The 17,487-nt window shown below is 41.4% G+C and overlaps 1 protein-coding gene across 1 annotated transcript in view; it reads right to left on the bottom strand.

Annotated features, from left to right (window-relative positions):
- Positions 1-17,487, bottom strand: part of usp43a (ubiquitin specific peptidase 43a) — a 145,468-nt gene that overhangs the window by 75,642 nt on the left and 52,339 nt on the right. The window lies entirely within an intron of this gene.

Below are 17,487 nucleotides of genomic sequence, written 5' to 3'. Positions count from 1 at the left end.
GAACAAAAAGCATAACTTAATTTAGTGGATGTTTAGATGTTTAACATACCATATGCTAAAATGTTAATATGCACACAGTACAGAAATCTAGCAGACAGATGATTTTGATGCCAGTCCTCTCATCAGACAGTCAGCATCGTCCTTTATTGCACGATGCGGGGTAGCTCCTTGAAACATGGTGGAGCAACATCAGTGAAACAACCGCTGCAAACTTGGAGTGCCTCAGACTTTACACTCCTCCAAAGTTCAGTGCCGCTGCCCTTCATGGGAGTAAAATAGGGAGTGCAGAGGGAGTTAATTTCCCCTGTCTGTCTGTCTGTCAGTCTATCAGTCAGTCAGTCAGTCATGAGTCACTGGTGGTGGATTGGAGGGCACTCATCTCTCTCTATCACAGAGTACGTGTTGAGACCTCTAGCAGGCTCCTGTCGGGGGAAATTAACTCAAGCTACGTAGAGAAGAAGGGGCTGTTCAAGTCTCTTTCTCTCTCTCTCTCTCTCTCTCACACACACACGCACACACACGAGCACACAGACACACTATAAGTTGTGACTCTAACTCTCACTTTCTCTCTCACACACATACAATCATAAACATACACTCTCACTCAGGCGTGGGTGTGATCAAAATTTACCTACTGACAATGTTCCTTTGATCATGATAACAATATACAACGTCACTGATGCAAAAAGAAAAGAAGCACAGACAACTGCTACATATGACTCTTACTCAAACGGCCTTTGCACTGAATGTGGCTTTTCCTACTTCATGCCTAATGTTTCATTTCAATCCAATAGTATAAAGGTGTTATTATTACTTTGGTTAGCACACATAATTATACATGATGCTACAGCACACATTACTGCACACTGTCGGTTTCCAGCGGTGGAGGCAGCTTTGCAGACCTCACCGCACATGGATTGGTGTTGGTCTGGATCCATCACCAGTGAAAATTCCATGACCAATTCAAAGATTTAAGTGCAAATTGTCCAAAATGCCCGAGGTCAGGCACATGCTGGTTATATGGCTGTCGTTACGGATCACTGTCTTCCTACTGTGCAACAACACTGATCACTCGTGTGGTTTGAACCCAAAGAAGTGTGAAACAGACATATTTGCCATCTTACTGCCATTAGAGAAAACATATGCACATGATTATACATATAATTTGCATCTGTAAATTTCAATGTTGCACCAACAGCTGCTGGTGACTCATGTTTCCTGTATTATATCGTGATCGTCCCAAACTGTAACAATACCACTATTTCAGACTTTGATACTACTATTTTAGACCACAGCCTACTCTCTCTCTTATGACTCAAAATGATAAATACAACAGTATGTAAGTTGAACTTCTCTCTGATTCCAAAGTGGCCAAGATGTGACATTCAGGCAGTGTGTCTTGTGGGAAAAATGTCAGAGAGCATGATATTTTTGTCAACAACTGAGGGTACAAGGATTTTATTGATCTATTTTTATTATTTGCAACCAAAAGTACTTGAATGCATGCCAACTTGTATTCACAAGTTACAAGGTTCACTTGAAGGCAGCATCACTGGGCACAAACCAGCACGCTAGGCCCTCTACCACAAGGCAGCTATTTGCTTTAAGGCAACAATTTCAACTCATGTTTGCTGCTTTGTGTCTCTGTTTCTTGATGCTTGCATGGAGAAACAGCTCAGCAGCAGGACTGATGAATGATGCATTTCACAAACACTACAACTTCAATCTCAACTTGTATTTCTGCCTTCAGACAGAAATCTGCTGCCGGCTCCTCTGACCTCACTGCCCCTGTTTATAAAGGGAGTGTCTACAGATTGAAGACCTTATTAAGTGTCCTTGCCAGGAGTCTTAGGAGATATTATATGAGACTGAATGAGGCATCTATGGAGTACGAGTGTAGAATCTTTAAAAGCAAAGCAGCTTAAAAGGATCAGATCTGCCTCCATGTTAAACCCTGCTAAAACACACAGCAACAAAGGCCAATTCGAGCCCACTTTCTCGATACTTTGGAGAATTGGGTACAATAGAGAGGAGTGGCGAGAAATGAAAATGTGTTCTTGCAAAGTCACCAAGAGGGTGAAGTGATATGGCCAAAATGAAAAACAAACATTTCATAATTCCCGATTTTAATCCAGACATTTCTCATTTTTCACTAACTGCTACAACTAACTGATGGGAATCTTTGCAGGCGTGATCATAGGATGCATGTTCTGTGTGCATGAGTGAACTGGGGCTTATTTGACAGAGCACTCAGCAACTATTATAACTTTGTGACTTACATACACTCCTGATCAAAATTTTAAGACCAGTTGAAAAATTGCAAGAATTTACATTTTGCACTGTTGGATCTCTGCCGTCAAGATGAAGAAGGAGTCCTATAGGTCCATGTTGGCCTGTGGGACTCCTGAGGCAGCTGACGGGTACCAGCAGGCCAGGCGTGCCGTGGCTCGGGCAGTGGCGGAGGCAAAAACTCGGAGCTGGGAGGAGTTCGGTGAGGCCATGGAGGAGGACTATCGGTAGGCCTCGAAGAAATTCTCACGTCAGACAACGTTTATATAGACAAAATCTGGATTTTTCAATTCAGCTGTTTTTTACATGGATTTAAAACATAAACTTGAATTATTCAATTTAATCAATTTATTGCCCTGCCCTAGTCACCAAGTGTTCTCTGCTTTGATGACCAGTGTGATCTGTCTAAGTAAACAGTATTGGATGACTTTTTGATACCCAAGGTGTGTGTATCGTATGAATATATATGTAGTAGTGATGATTATGATTCAATGTGCTTGTGGAATGACAAGCAAACGAGTGTGTGTGTGTGTGTGAGAGAGAGAGAGGGAGAGAGAGAGGGAGGTATAGTGATATGAGGTGGCTCGTCTCTTACCCTGGCACCCTCTGTCTCACAAACACTGAAAGACACACACAAACAAACACAGAGAGAGAGACACACACACGCTTTCATCTTTGGACTAAAGAGTTGGACTGCAGGACACAGTGTACAGATGTGAGGTGGAATTGATTCTCCAGACAAAGAATTACTCTTCACTATCTGCTCTGACCATGCACATACACACACACACAATCACAATCACAAGAGGGATGGGCGTCACAGGTCTGTTTCTGATGGGTCGCCATTTGTGTGTTTTAATGAGTCTAGATCCCTCAGGCAAAAACCAAATGTACACAGTGTTCCGGACAGGAAAAGTTTAAGAACATAACCCCTGGTATTAGGCTTGCTCCGGGGACTAATATGACTCAGACAACTCATTATTTACCAGAAAACACACAAACCACAGCCACACAATCACACGCACCCACACACCCCTGAACAGTGGAGCCAGTGGAGCAATGCACTGTGTCTAGAAGGGGAGATGGGAGTTTGTGCACGAGGCTGTCATCTTTTCTGGGAGGCCGCTCTGGTTCTGTTAACACTTGGTTAACTCTGAGGGGTAATGTGGCTCATTCATCATTATTTACCAAGAAAACACTTTCCTCATCTCCATAGAATGTAAAGTTGTACACACAGGCAGCAAGTCAACACACACTCATATGGAGACCTGTAGACCATCCAAGTAGCTCACAAACTCACCACCATGCATACATATTACATACCATGCAAACATGCACACACTGACACATAGACACACAAACACACACATGATATTCAATATTTTCCCAATCGTAATTACTGATACCGATACATAAGCACAAACACATGTGCTTTTCAACAGGATGAGCTTTTCAGACATACCTCTTCAGACATACAAACTAATTAAGAGAGTTATTTTAATTAAATAAAAGACCATGTTAGTTTTATGTGGTTGCTAATTTTACAGCTGTATTAATGACACACTCCAGAAAAAGGTTAGACAAGTTTCAATTTCACAGTATTTCACTTATTACTGTCCAATATAGACAGTAATAAGACACGGCAAGCCTAGTTTAGCTGGGACACCACTACAATGCTCCTCACTGAAACTGAACATTTTCATGTCTGCAATTCCATCTTCCTGGTGTGTGTTTGTGTGTATGTGCACTAGCACCAAATTAGTTGAGATCGAGCATGAGGCAGGGGTGTTATTTCCTGTGATCTGCTCACTTTTATTTAAGCCCACAAAACAGCTTTTCTGGTCCTCAGCCACCTCCCTAAAGGACAGTAAGATCTCATCAGCAGTGACTGCGTGCGTGCTAGACAGAGGGCTGTGCAGTTGTCTCCTTGCCAGAGCCACTGACCTGCTGGGGCTTCTTCCAGCCTCCTTGTCCCAGCTCCTGAGAGCACTCTTTGACAATGATGTAGAGTGGAGAGGTTTCACTTTCTGTTCATTGTGTTTATCATGTCAGTTTCCTTATCCGCTGCCCATTTTGAAATCCAAAAAGGGTATTCATGGCCCAATAACCGGGTTCCTCCTGTGGAAATCTACATGTGTTCACCAGATTTCTCTTAATCCCCCACTGCAATTTTGGCTGTCTCGTTTACATGACGTTTGAGAAGTCAGATAACTGCGAGGTGAAGACCCTAATAACTATAGTGCGTGTAAACACAGTAATCAGTTCCTGAGAAACCAAACTATTTCACATGTTATTGTATCATACTATATCACTTTGTATCAGACTGTTAGTGTATTATTTATTTGCAAAGCATGGACCTCAGCAGCACACAGTGTCAGGCAGCGGCATCAGACAGGCAGAATTAACTGGCCTCAGTTGAGCTGCTTTGCTCTGTTTTGCAGTGCTGGGTCAATTTAATTGTAATGGTGTTTGTTTAGCGGTGCAGGGCACTCAAGGTTAAGTAAACACAACCATTACAGAGGTAATTGGTGGAAGTGGTGGTGCAGGAGAAGCAGGTGTGTATGTGAGGGTTTTTGCCTGTCTGCCTGGGTCCTGTGCTGTCCACTCAACACTTGAATGTGTTCATATACGCACTCAGGAGATGCATCCAGATAGTACATGAAACTAATAAAGATGACTGTGCACAGATGACTCAGGAGTTTGCAAAACAAAACAAAAAAAGAGATCAAAGAAGCGCTCCTATTTCATAATGCCCAGAACTAACTGGCACGCTCTCACTTCAAAGCGGGGCACTGGAGGAAGCTGGGTAATATCAGCAGGAGGTGATGTGGTGCGTTAGGCTGTGCTCACAGAACTCACTGTCGGTAGTCAAAGTATCAAAATCAAAACAGCGAGGTCAAACCCTGGCCATGTTTTCCTCTCCGAGTTGTGGTACGACCAGACAGATGCCTACAAGGGGTCTGCTGGAGCATAACCCAAACTGGGAGCATCCTTGGGGAGACGTTGAGCCCCTGTGGACCATCTATGAAGATTAAGTGTGTGCTCTTTTACGGAGCACTTAGCCTTCAAAGGATATGGTGTAAAAACATGCAACTGGTGGAGAGAATATCTCATGTTGGACCAATACCAGTTTAGTTTACTTTGTTGCATTAGTTCTTCGGAGGCTTTTGATCTGTAGTCCGTGCAATATCAATTTTTACGATACAAACCTCTTAATACTTGCGGTGTCAATCTATGGCCTAACAGAGATTCAATTCAATCCATGATTCATGAGTTGGCAGTTTGTTTTCAGAACATTTGTTTCTCTTTTTTGGAACAATTCAATTCAAGTTTGTAAACCATGATATGACTCAATGACTCAGTTCAGGACTTTTAGCCAAATGCTTTTATTCATTAAATAAATGCATACAATAATGTGGGACTATTCCTAGTTGAAGCTACATTGCCACTGCAGCTTGAATCACTGAATCTGGACAATTTCTACTCTGCTATTTCATGTTCTTAACTTGTCTGCTTGCATTCACCTACACCAGCGCAAAATGTCACAGGATCAAGCATGGTGCAGTGGCAATGTCAACTAAGGTCTGATGGTCTGATCACTTTGTTTGTTTAAGAAGGGATAATGTACATTAATTAACAACAGCACTTAGGTCCATCATGTAAATGGCCAGATTAAGCTATAAAGTTTTAATTTCATCTGTGGTCCCTGGCAGGTTGATGGCTCTATATTCATTCATCTTCTAAACCGCTTATCCTCACTAGGGTTGCGGGGGGGTGCTGGAGCCTATCCCAGCGCTCATAGGGCGAAGGCAGTGAAACACCCTGGACAGGTTGCCAGTCCATCGCAGGGCAGACAGACAAACACTGACATTCACACACACAGTCATACCTAGGGGCAATTTAGCTTCTCCAATTCACCTGACCTGCATGTCTTTGGACGGTGGGAGGAAACCGGAGTGCCTGGAGGAAACCCATGCAGACACGGGGAGAACATGCAAACTCCACACAGAAAGGACCTTGGGTGGGAATCGAACCCAGGACCTTCTCACTGTGAGGCGACAGTGCTAACCACTGCACCACCGTGCTGCCCTATATATCTATCTATCTATATATATAGATAGATAGATAGATAGATATATCTATATATAAACAAACAAACAAAAGCACACAAGCACAGACAAAGAGTAAGACTGTGCAAGAATTAGCAGACAACAAGCAGCCATTAGTGCATAAGAGCACATTAAAGCAGAAGTAGACACCCTAGCACCCAGCAATCCAACGTTCATAGCATAGAGGAAATCACTTTGCATGGCAACACACAAGCTTGTAGCATAGCAACACACAAAGCACAGCATAAACATGTAAGTTATACACCTCAATATCAGATTACTTATAGCCACATATATAACGTCCGATAAAGTATTAAGACATAAATTATATCAAACACTTAATAGGACAACATTACAATGACACAACCACGAGCATCTGATTGTCCAGTAACCTCTGTTCTATAGATCTGGAGAAAGAGTAGAGAGATGTGATGTTCCTTCGTGTTCCAGGTATGTGCTGCTCGATAGGAAAGGGCTGACTGCCCAAGGGTACTTTTTCTATGTGGTATTTGACAATCCCCTCTGGCAGCAGCTCTGGTAGATGAGTTTTGATTTTGTTTAATGAAGTCATTGAGTGCAGCGAGAGCCAGACCATGAAAATTTTTACATCCAAGTAAAAATATCTGCAAATTTGAACATATTTAGTAAAAGATTTTAGAATGATGATATGAATTTGACTTTTTATCCAGTGTTTTCAAAGCCTGCTTATAAAGTGTTTCTACTGATTTTAAGTGGTCTTGAAGTGGTCGTGCATGTCTGTGTGCTGTTGGTAACACAGTGGTTCATGTGTGAGAGTATCATGTCATTGATGTACAATTGTGAGGCCACAGAAATGAACTTGTTCCTAACATATCTTAATTTGATTCTGTTCACAATTTTTTTTTATCCTGTGTTATGAATGTGAGTTGTGCATCTATTATTGGGAATCTAACATAAATATTTAAATTCATGCACTGCTGATTGTTTTCTCCCTGCTATTATGACATCTGGTCTGGATCTCAACTTGGAGACTTTGAAAAAAAATGTGCATAAAGTTTTTGCTGACATTAAGGTGTAAACACATGTTTGTTAACCAATTAGAGATACTGACCATTGAAGCTGATAGTTCTTCTGCTGATAACAGTATCATCAGCATACAACTGACAAGTAACAGTAGGTGGACATACTTCAGGTAGGTTTATACATACTAAATAACAGAGGACCCAAATTTGAACCCTGAGGTACACCAACATAATTATCAACCATTTGTGAGTTTTTACACAAATGCTGGTTTTTTCATGACTGTGTTTTTTTTTTTTCTTTTGGTCTGACTTGACTGTCTTCAACTATAAATTATATAAATGCCATAAATTCTGTCATCTCTACATATTGTACAAGCAAACGTACACATCAAACAATAAATGAGATGAAATTATAACTAACTTCATGTGTCTCCAGTTAGCTATGTTACTGTAAGTGCAATAAAGGCTTCCCAGAAGACTAATTTATTAATGTAATCTGTCTAAAACCAAAAATGGCCAGATGTCAACCCCAAACATCTGAAATTCATGCCAAAATATCTGCATTGTAAGATATATCTCCTTTAACTGTTTGTTTGTTCAGGTGCAAATGTTCTATAATATTGTTATTAATTGTCTTAAGTCAGTCAACCTAGGAGAAAAATTGTAACACCACAATGACTTGAGTGATTTGTTTCAAAACTTCTCACATCAGTTCAGGCTGAAGTCACAGCAATTTATTTATTTCCTTTAACAGATCGATGCAGTTGAATTGACAAATTTTCTGATTGATTCATCAATGAGATGAGTGAATCATTTTATCCCTCCATAATACATTTTCAGATTGAAATCTGAATAAAACTTACCGTTGCCACCACAGTAGAAAAAAAAAAAAAACTATAACAAACCAAAAAAAAAAAAAAAAAAAAAAAAAAAAAAAAACCAACAACAAACCATTTTCAACTATCTTGTTTGTCTAGATAGAGATACGGGCCGGGGCTTTCCACACGTCTCCCAGGACATTAAAAAATAAAAGCCACAAACTGAGAGTGACAGATGGAGACAGGGGGGGTTTGACAAAGACTCATTTAAGGGCCGCGGCACAACGGAGTGACTGGAGCACCGACTCCCACATCGGCAGCCCAAACTGTCAGACAGCCCCATCTCTAATCGCAAACATTTATTCAGATCAGACAACTCCACCAAATGCCTCTGAGGAGCATCTCTGTGAGATATAAAAAGAATTAGGAAGGAAGATGTGGGAGGAAGGGGGAGAGCAAGAAAGAGAAAGAGAGAGAGAGAGAGAGAGCAACTAAGAGATACAGAGGGAGAAGGGTAGACCAGACAGAGACACAAAGAAGCAGAGACAGCCAGAAACATAAAGAAACAACAATAACAGAATGCGAGTTTGCGAGGGAGTGATTGCTCTTTTGTTATGGCGCATTCAGAGGCCAAGTGCCACAGTGACTCCAATTCACCAGTGATTACATGAGGTAAAAAGGGAAAAGCAGGTGGAAACAGGGAGGGAAAATAGAGGAAGAAGTAACCCTCCAAACTCATCAGCCCGAAACCAGCTGAGTCTGCCCACCTCGTGAATTGAGAACAGATGGAAGAGAAGATGAGTAAAAAAGTGCACATACATCCAAAGACATATATTCCCCTTCACACTCCCACAGAGCAGGTGCTGGATAGTGAAGAATAAATTGAAGTTACCTACATGGTGGTAGGCCTGGTCAAATTCACATTTTGAGCTAAATATCCCAGCATGCAATCGTCTTTGTCAGTTATTTAACAGATGGGAGTGAGCCATCAGGGACACAAGTATTTCCTCAGAGTTTGAAAACAAATCAGCACTGTCAGTGGTTTCAGTAAGAGCCTAAAATGTGTATATAATGTGCATTTTGTAGTGTAACAGCCAACACTTAATTTAGATCTAGGAATGAGAACGTGGTAATCTAGTAGCAGGATTTTAAGTACTGGAAATCCATGTGTCAAGTAACAGGAGGGAAAAGAGAAGAAAAACTGGAAGATATTTTCTGCGCTAGACTGAGGACAGGCGAGAGGGGCTGCCGACAGCAGATCAAGGCTGTAAAAGATGGAAGAAGAGAAATAACTTAGTAAGAAAATTAAGAAAGGATGAACTTGTGGTTTGATCATATAAAGGGGATTTCTACATTTGAAGATTTGCTCCAAAATGACATAACCACAATTTGAAAAAAGCTATGCCTGCTTTTACAAAATGATCCATCCCACCCAATATAATCTAACAGTGGTACTTTCTGAGGGTAGTAGGTCACTTAAGGCCTTAGTTAATAAATGAATAAAATAAATTAAATGATCCAATAAAATAAAGTGATCCATCCCACACAATATAACCTAGCTATGGTACATTTTGAGGATAGTAGGTCACTTAAGGTCTTAGTTAATAAAACAATGAAATTAACTAAAGCATCCGATAAAATAAAGTGATCCATCCCACACAAAATAAGATAACTATGGTACTACTTCAGGATAGTGGGTCACATAAGGCCTTAGTTAATAAAATAATAAAAATACTAACACTTCCACAAACTGATTCTCTCTAGTTTACAGATATTGTATGATGAATCTGATGTGATTTAATCTCCCCAGAATCAGAATGGATACATAACATGAACTATTGTGCGTGAGGAAGCCTCACACAAAAGAATGCCATGATTTACACACCCTGAACATGATTGGTCACTGGTCTGTTTTAGACTGTAGAAACTTAACTGTAAGTTAACATTTAGGACATCAAACATGAACGAAGATAAATGAAAAATATGTCAAATTGACCCTATTTATGAAGTTTTATCAGGATGACACAGGATAATATGACAGTCGCATTGCAGAAAAAATGGGCAACTGCAGCATCAACCAGTATTAGGACAGAGCAAAGGAAAACATCAGTGAGAATAGAGCAAAAGGTTGTGTAAATATGCCCAAAAGGACAAGTTAATAAAAAATGTGTGGGTCAAGGTATCAAGACATACAGTAAATTACAGCATTTAAGAAGGAGTAGAAGCAGTAGAAATCAATGTGCATAAATATACAGATGAATACGAGGGCATGGAGAACTAAATATGAAAATGATAACATATATAGTGTATGATGTGCAAAAATGTGTTTGTGTTCACATGGGTTGCTTAATAATCATTTTACCTGTGACAAGCACTGATAGCCACTTTACCAAACATAAGTCACAGGCACTTTTCTGCCAAAATCTGTTCTTTAAACCATCTCATCCGGAGTTTGAGACACAGACACACACCCACACAACTGCACTGAAGAGGCAGGCACCCTGCAGTGAAATATCACATCTTCTGCTCTCTCATCCTTTCTCTCTCTGTGTGTTTTGTTTTTCTCTCCCCCAGACCCTCTCAACTGAATCCCACAGCGTTTCGTCAACTAACATTTTGTGGTTTGCAGCTACATGATAAGCTTTGCTAGTTCAGATGCCACAGCGACTGATGACACACAGAAGTACCAGGAGGAAACAGCCATAATAACAGGCTGTTACGTAGCAGTCGACCGCGGAAAGTGTGAATGCACTGCATGCAGTACTGAGCCGTCTACTTAGGGGTGAGGTGTGAACCAAAGGTATAATTACTCTGTGTCTGCGTCTAGGTGTGTGTTTGAATGTGTGTGTGCACAAGTACGTTTGTTGACATGTGGGCCACTCCAGTGGAAATAAAATGCACACTCTACTTTTAGCCTTTATCCGTACACATGTGGTGGTCTGGCTCCACTCAGTTTGACTCACGGGATTTGCATTTCCATTACAATAGGCCTACCAGCTTCAAGGTGCGTCTTTAACTAACGGGGATGCCCTGCTAGTCACTTGTGGGCGTGGTGACTAGTTTTTCCTTCCTTCTCTCCCAGAGCCCCACATGAGTGTTTTATTAAAAAAAAAAAAAAAAAAAACAGCAAGGCTGCTTCACATGGGCAACACTGGTATAACTAAGAGCTTCACTGAAGCCCTCTGATGTGCCTACAGCCTGCTTGAGGGCAGATCTGGCACATTTTGGCCCTGCTCTGGAGACAGGCCATCTCCAGTGCTGCTCAGCAGAACTCGGCGCGCTTAAACTGGTGATGGAAATGCATATCAGTGTGCCCCGGTTCAACTCGGCTGGGCCAAAAGTGCCGGTGGAAAAAGCATCTGAGGGTGGCATACTGCACTGTGCTGCCTAGTAGTGAGCCTAGTCACGTTAAGCTTACACATTGCCACAAACTTTGGGGCTAACCTTTAAGCAAGAAACACAGGAACTTCTTTGGGTCTACGTTCACAACTACACTGCTAACTTCATACCTTCTGTCCCTCTGTCTTTCTGTCTCTCGACTGCACACTTGCTATACACACAACTTACACGCTGAACTATCTCTTAAAGGAGCTGTGGTACATGTATCACACAAAAAAGGCCATTGATAGTCTCAGCCAATCCCTGGGAGGGAATGGCTGAGTCTTGAGTCTTGAGTCTCAGCCAATCCCCCTCTGGGATTGGCCGATATATTCGTTCGATCGCCCAAGCCCATGCCGGAGGGTGAATGTTGGTGCAATATACAGTACAAACACTGGTATCTACCAGCTTTAATGCAGAAGCCAATAATCATGATGGCAGAAGAGCAAACAGGTAACCAACATCATTACAAAGCCTCTCCAACCTCACAAGGAATCATGCTTTAATGTCTGTTGCCCCTGTCCCACAGGAAAACCCAGTGCCAGGATACAATGACATGTATGGCAAATAGCACCAATTCAATACTAAGCATGTGTGTGTATGTGTGTGTCTGTACCATTGTACCACATATAGTCAATTATACCCACTCGAGAGTGCTTGGTGAGTGTCTGTGCGTATGTGTTAATGTGTGTGTGACATCAGGCTATACGGCTAATTAAAGTGTACAAGTGGAAACCATTAGCTGCACTTGAAGAGCCATGAAGAAATGCCCCATCTAAATATAGCTTGAGTTGTCCCTAAAAGAACGAAAAAAGGAGGAGGAAGAAGGATGTTTACTTGTGTGTGTGTGTGTATGTGTGTTTGTTTGTTTTTTGGGGGGAGGGTGGGGTAGGGGGCGGATTAATAGAAAGCTGTTTGAAGATGCAGTGGGACTTTCCAGGGACTTGTGAAATTTCTTGCAGTGCTGTTACCCTAATCAGCTAATGAATTGGCAGCTAATCTGTCACTTAAACACTCAGGTGTGTGTGTGTGTGTGTGTGTGTGTGTGTGTGTGTGTAAGAGAGCGAGAGAGAGAGAGAGAGAGAGAGAGAAATACAGATTGATTCACCCCTTTCCTTCTGTGTGATACTCTCCTGATGCACCTTTTAGGTTGTCTCATTTCCACAAGGAGGAGATCAGAGGTCAGGGGTCGCCTAAAGTGCACCAGTCTGTCTGTCCCATTTGTCTTTCCCCTCTTACCCCACTATCACTTGTTTTCTACCAGGGAGTCACTTAAGGATGCAAGGAAAGGAAAGGAGGAAAATGATTGAGAGAAGAAGGAGAGGGAAACAGAATCCAGTCCTCATATCATCATCAAAATCCATGTCCATTACAGATGATTGATGTGGGCGTATTTTCATAATGGTTGTGGCAATGGCAATCACTACCTGATGGGATATTCTCCCTAAAAGGAGACTCCACAGATGCTTAACCCCTTGAACTAAGACTTTCCCTTAAATTTCCCCTCTTCCAAGTTAGATACAACGTTTTCTTCCATATTGGTACATACATATTCTGAGTCTGCTGGTTGAAGCGCTTGTGTGATTGAGTGAAATAGTCAAACACAAGATTGACAGAAACAGAAAATATCTAGATGACTTGTGCATCATTTTATACACATTTCCCAGTAATGCAGCAGCACGTCTTTGAGATCTTTGGAAAACCCTAGGATCTCCACTAGAATTTCAAGTAACGTTCTGTGGGTTTGAACAAAGCTTTGGTCATGCAGCGACGACTAACCCACCAATGGGAGCATCAAAATTGTAGAAGTTGTAATGGCTACCGTACCGTATTGGGATATCTAGCAAAATCAGTTTCCGAGTCACAAAAGGGAAAGCAGGAGTTCGTGAAGGGAAGCAGGTGGCATTTTTCGGGTAAAAGCACAGTCCCAGTGTCTTGCTCAAGGACACTTCAGCAGGACGGATGCTGGCTGTCACAAAGGTTTGATGCCAGGTTTTCCTTTTAACATCTCCTTATTCACTGCACTGCTCTGTGTGTGTGCCTGTTGAAAATGTGTGTATGAGAAAGAGCGTGTGTGAGATTTGCATGCAAGAGTTTGCCCGCACACACACACACACACACACACACACACACACACACACACACGCACACACACACAAACTCGACCTAACCACCTCGAGGGAGGGAGCTGAATCAAAACACCCTCAGCATCACAGCCTCCTCCTCTCCCAGAACTGACTCTAAGTGGTCAGAATAGAAACAATTTTCAATTAGCCAGGCTGAGAGCAGCGCAGCAGACGAGGCTCCGCAGGGACACAGCACTGCTTTAAGCGTTTAATCCATCATCCGCTGATGAGGGAACAGGATAATCCTACAACTGAATGGCTGGTTAGCTTCATGCTGTAGTTGTCAATACTGTACAAGTGTCAAAGGTTGACCTTTTTATTGATTCGCTTGCACACTGATCTGCTGTGGCTTCAGTGCGTTGGCTTATCCAAACATGACAGGACTAGGTCTCCAGTGTCAGGCCTGCATCTGAAAAAGTCTGCCTGTGTGCGACTCTGTCTCTCCGACGCTGTGTTCACATTGTGAGCAACACGATCAATAAGTCAGTGGAAGTCCATCCGGTTGCTATAGAGAGCTAAGAGTCCACACCAACCCCGTCTCACATAAAAATATGTAACAGCTGCACTTGGTCCACAGCACAAAACATGTTAGTTTCACAATAATGGCTCTAAAATTGAAAAATGCCTACATTTTTTTTTTTTTTTTTGGCCTATTCTTTTCTATTGGCCTGCGTCCACGTCACGTCTGCCAAGTTTGTTTCTGCAAAAACTAAAAAATGGCTGGCATTTCTTTTATTCACAGAAATTCAATATTTCACGACAGTTTTGGTAACATTTCTAGCAAGAGATGTGCACTTTATGGCTTTGATTAGTGATTACATATGATCTTTAGCTGTTTTGTTATTACCAAAAAATGTTCAGGTCTCGCTGTTGGAATGTAACATTTTGTATTGTTGGTGTGGTTTCATATTGACACCAAAGGGTGCCTTGGGCCATGGAAGGGCATGGCCAAGCTGCAGAATGAGAATGGGCAGGAAAGTGGACTCTCAGTCTCAGTCACACACTAGTCATGAGAAAGGGAAAGGAGCTAGTTTTATATGCAATATCTATCGTTCATACACCTGCTCAGTTAGCCAGGTGAGTTCAAAAACATCATGCAACAACTTGGTTTGGTTGGTTGAATAACAGTTGAGAAGCAATAGTTTAAAACAAATAATAATAATAATAATAATAATAATAATAATAATAATAATAATTTTCTTTATTTGCATTTATGGACTGTTTGTAGTCTCAATGCTTCGCTACACCAAATACTGTATGTCAAAGTACTTGAACTATTAAGTGAACAAATATTAATTGAACAACCAGCAAGGCACTACAAAATGTAGTTAAATTACAATTGTTTATCACATGTAATGAAACTACTCCGCAACACTACTTGTTTCCCCACCAGTGGACAAAGCATTTCAAAAATGACACCTGGAGAATGGCTGCATCCATTACGGGGGATGCATAGTTCGCCAAAAAATAATTTTGTTGATTTTTTTTTTTTTCATGTCACCTAAGTAACTAACCGCTTCAAACAAAAAGCATCATGAAAGTCAAAGCCAGAGCACAAAAATACATGATTTGCCTGTTCAAGACCTTGTATAGACTTCTACCTTAATGAGACCAGAGCCGCTCTGCCCTCACTGCCCACAATCAGCGACAGCAGAGCCACGCATCAAGCAAGTCACATGCCGTGTGAAAGCTGGGTGCTATAATCATTACTTTGTTCCAGACATAATTCAAGAGAAGTGAGTACATCTCTTTGTGTATCACTGATTAGTTACAGAGACAATGCACAGACTGGCTTTTGTCACTGGGAATAACACCATACTCTGTCTGGTACAATACGGACTGACCTTGCACGTTAAAACAGTAAACCTGGAGGCCCGTCTCTTTAGAGGAAGCATTAGTAACCCTTCCTGCACAACGGTGGTTTATACCATATCTGTATTCATCGTCAAACTTCTGCCAACAGCGGCTGTGCACTGCATTTGATTTCATGACAAAGGTTCCCAGGGACAGATTCTCATACGCTGCTCATTTATTTTTCTCACAGCAATGAGTGGTATTACACATTTTCCAAAATCTTTTTTCTTCCATGGTTCTCAAAGGTTACCCGTGCCCAATCATTCAATTAGCCAATCATGGTGCTCCCTGTTTGGGTATGTAACGCATCTTTACGTCAGCTTGATCCTCTTTTGCATCCTACCATCTCCTCATTGTCATGTCACACAACAAAAAACAACAAATGAACAACTCATTTAAGTCTGATATAATCTCCAAACCTATCACCATTCGTCTGACAACAATTTAGCCTCTAGGGCTGACGGACAATTTTTCAGGTTTTCCAGTGTAGCTGGAAACAAACTGGAGACGTTTCTGTTTCTATACACAAAAACTGATAGTTTTTGTAGGTGTTTTATATCCAGAGGACATTTCTGCCAATGCGTTTGACTGCTTTCACTCCTCACACGGACTGTATATCTATAGCTATATCTATCTATCTATCTATATATATATATATCTATCTATATATATATATATATATATATATATGGAGAGAGAGAGAGAGAGAGAGAGAGACAGAGAGAGAGAAGGAAAAAGAGAATTAATCTGTTTTCAGAGAATAAATCAGTAGCTCAGATGGTAAAGTACGAGCCACCTGTTAAGGCCGAGTCCCGATTGCAGCGTCCTGGGTTCAAATCTGAGCCATCCCCTATCTCTCTCTGCTGCCTGTCCTGTCTCTCTCTACTGTGACTGTCCAATAAAGCAGAAATGCCAAAACAAAAAATCTTGTTTTTCTTGTGCAAAAAAAAAAATCTGCCAGTGGAACGAGATAATCCCACTTCTTTCTTATCCCACAGGCAGATTTCTTCACTTGTTTTAAGACAGACAAGATTTTAACACAAGACTACAGTGCAGCACAAGACTACAGTGCAGTACAAGACTTGTTATTAAGACAGAGATTTTTTGCTGTGCACTCATCACATCCCTAGGCTCCACTCGAGTTATATCAAATACAGTCCAGTGGGCACGTTTCAGCTCAATCTTGAACTACAATCAAGAGCTGACTTCATGCCACAGCATCAGAGCCAAATGTTGCACAAGCATCTCATTTCATTATACCTTACCTCATGTTCTTCTCACTTGTTTTCGACATCAAATTCTAACAAGTAAGGCCTTAGTCTGTACATGACTATGTTTCTTTTAGCATTGGGAACGAAAAGGAACATAAAAGCAAGACTAGGTTTAAATGAACAATCACTCTAGCGTTTTAAAGCTATATTTGAATGTATGTTTCTGAATGTGTACCCTCTCGTGCATGGTGCTGGAATCAAGAGAAAGACAAAGGCAAGAAGTGAAGTGAACAAAGACAGCCAAATGTGCTGACAAGGTTACAGAGAGGTCTGGAGTCTGTTCCATCATAGGGTCTGTAAAAGCAGCGAACCTGTGTCTTTGACTTTCTGCTGTGTCTGAAGCACAGGGAGCCAGAAGCCAGTACTAAAGATAAATCCCCCCGAATCCTTCGCAGGTCTGTCTGACCTACTTTCTCAAGCTACTGGCTTCCTATCCGCAGGAGAGAAAAATACATCCTCACCTGTGCCGCATACCTGTTCTATCTAATGGTATGTAATACACTCTGTTTATCCAAACACAACCTCAGGACAAGAGATCGAGCGCCTGGTGGATTCCAGCCTACACACTGCATAATTGAGAATATACTTGAGCTAGTTTCCATATCTTATTCTGGTCCTATTTTTTGACTAAGAGGTTAGAG

Source organism: Myripristis murdjan, chromosome 1 (genome assembly GCF_902150065.1).
Source record: "Myripristis murdjan chromosome 1, fMyrMur1.1, whole genome shotgun sequence".
Classification (NCBI taxonomy): Eukaryota; Metazoa; Chordata; class Actinopteri; order Holocentriformes; family Holocentridae; genus Myripristis; species Myripristis murdjan.
Note: the sequence above shows the minus strand (reverse complement) of the source record. Positions and strands in the feature narration are given on the sequence as shown.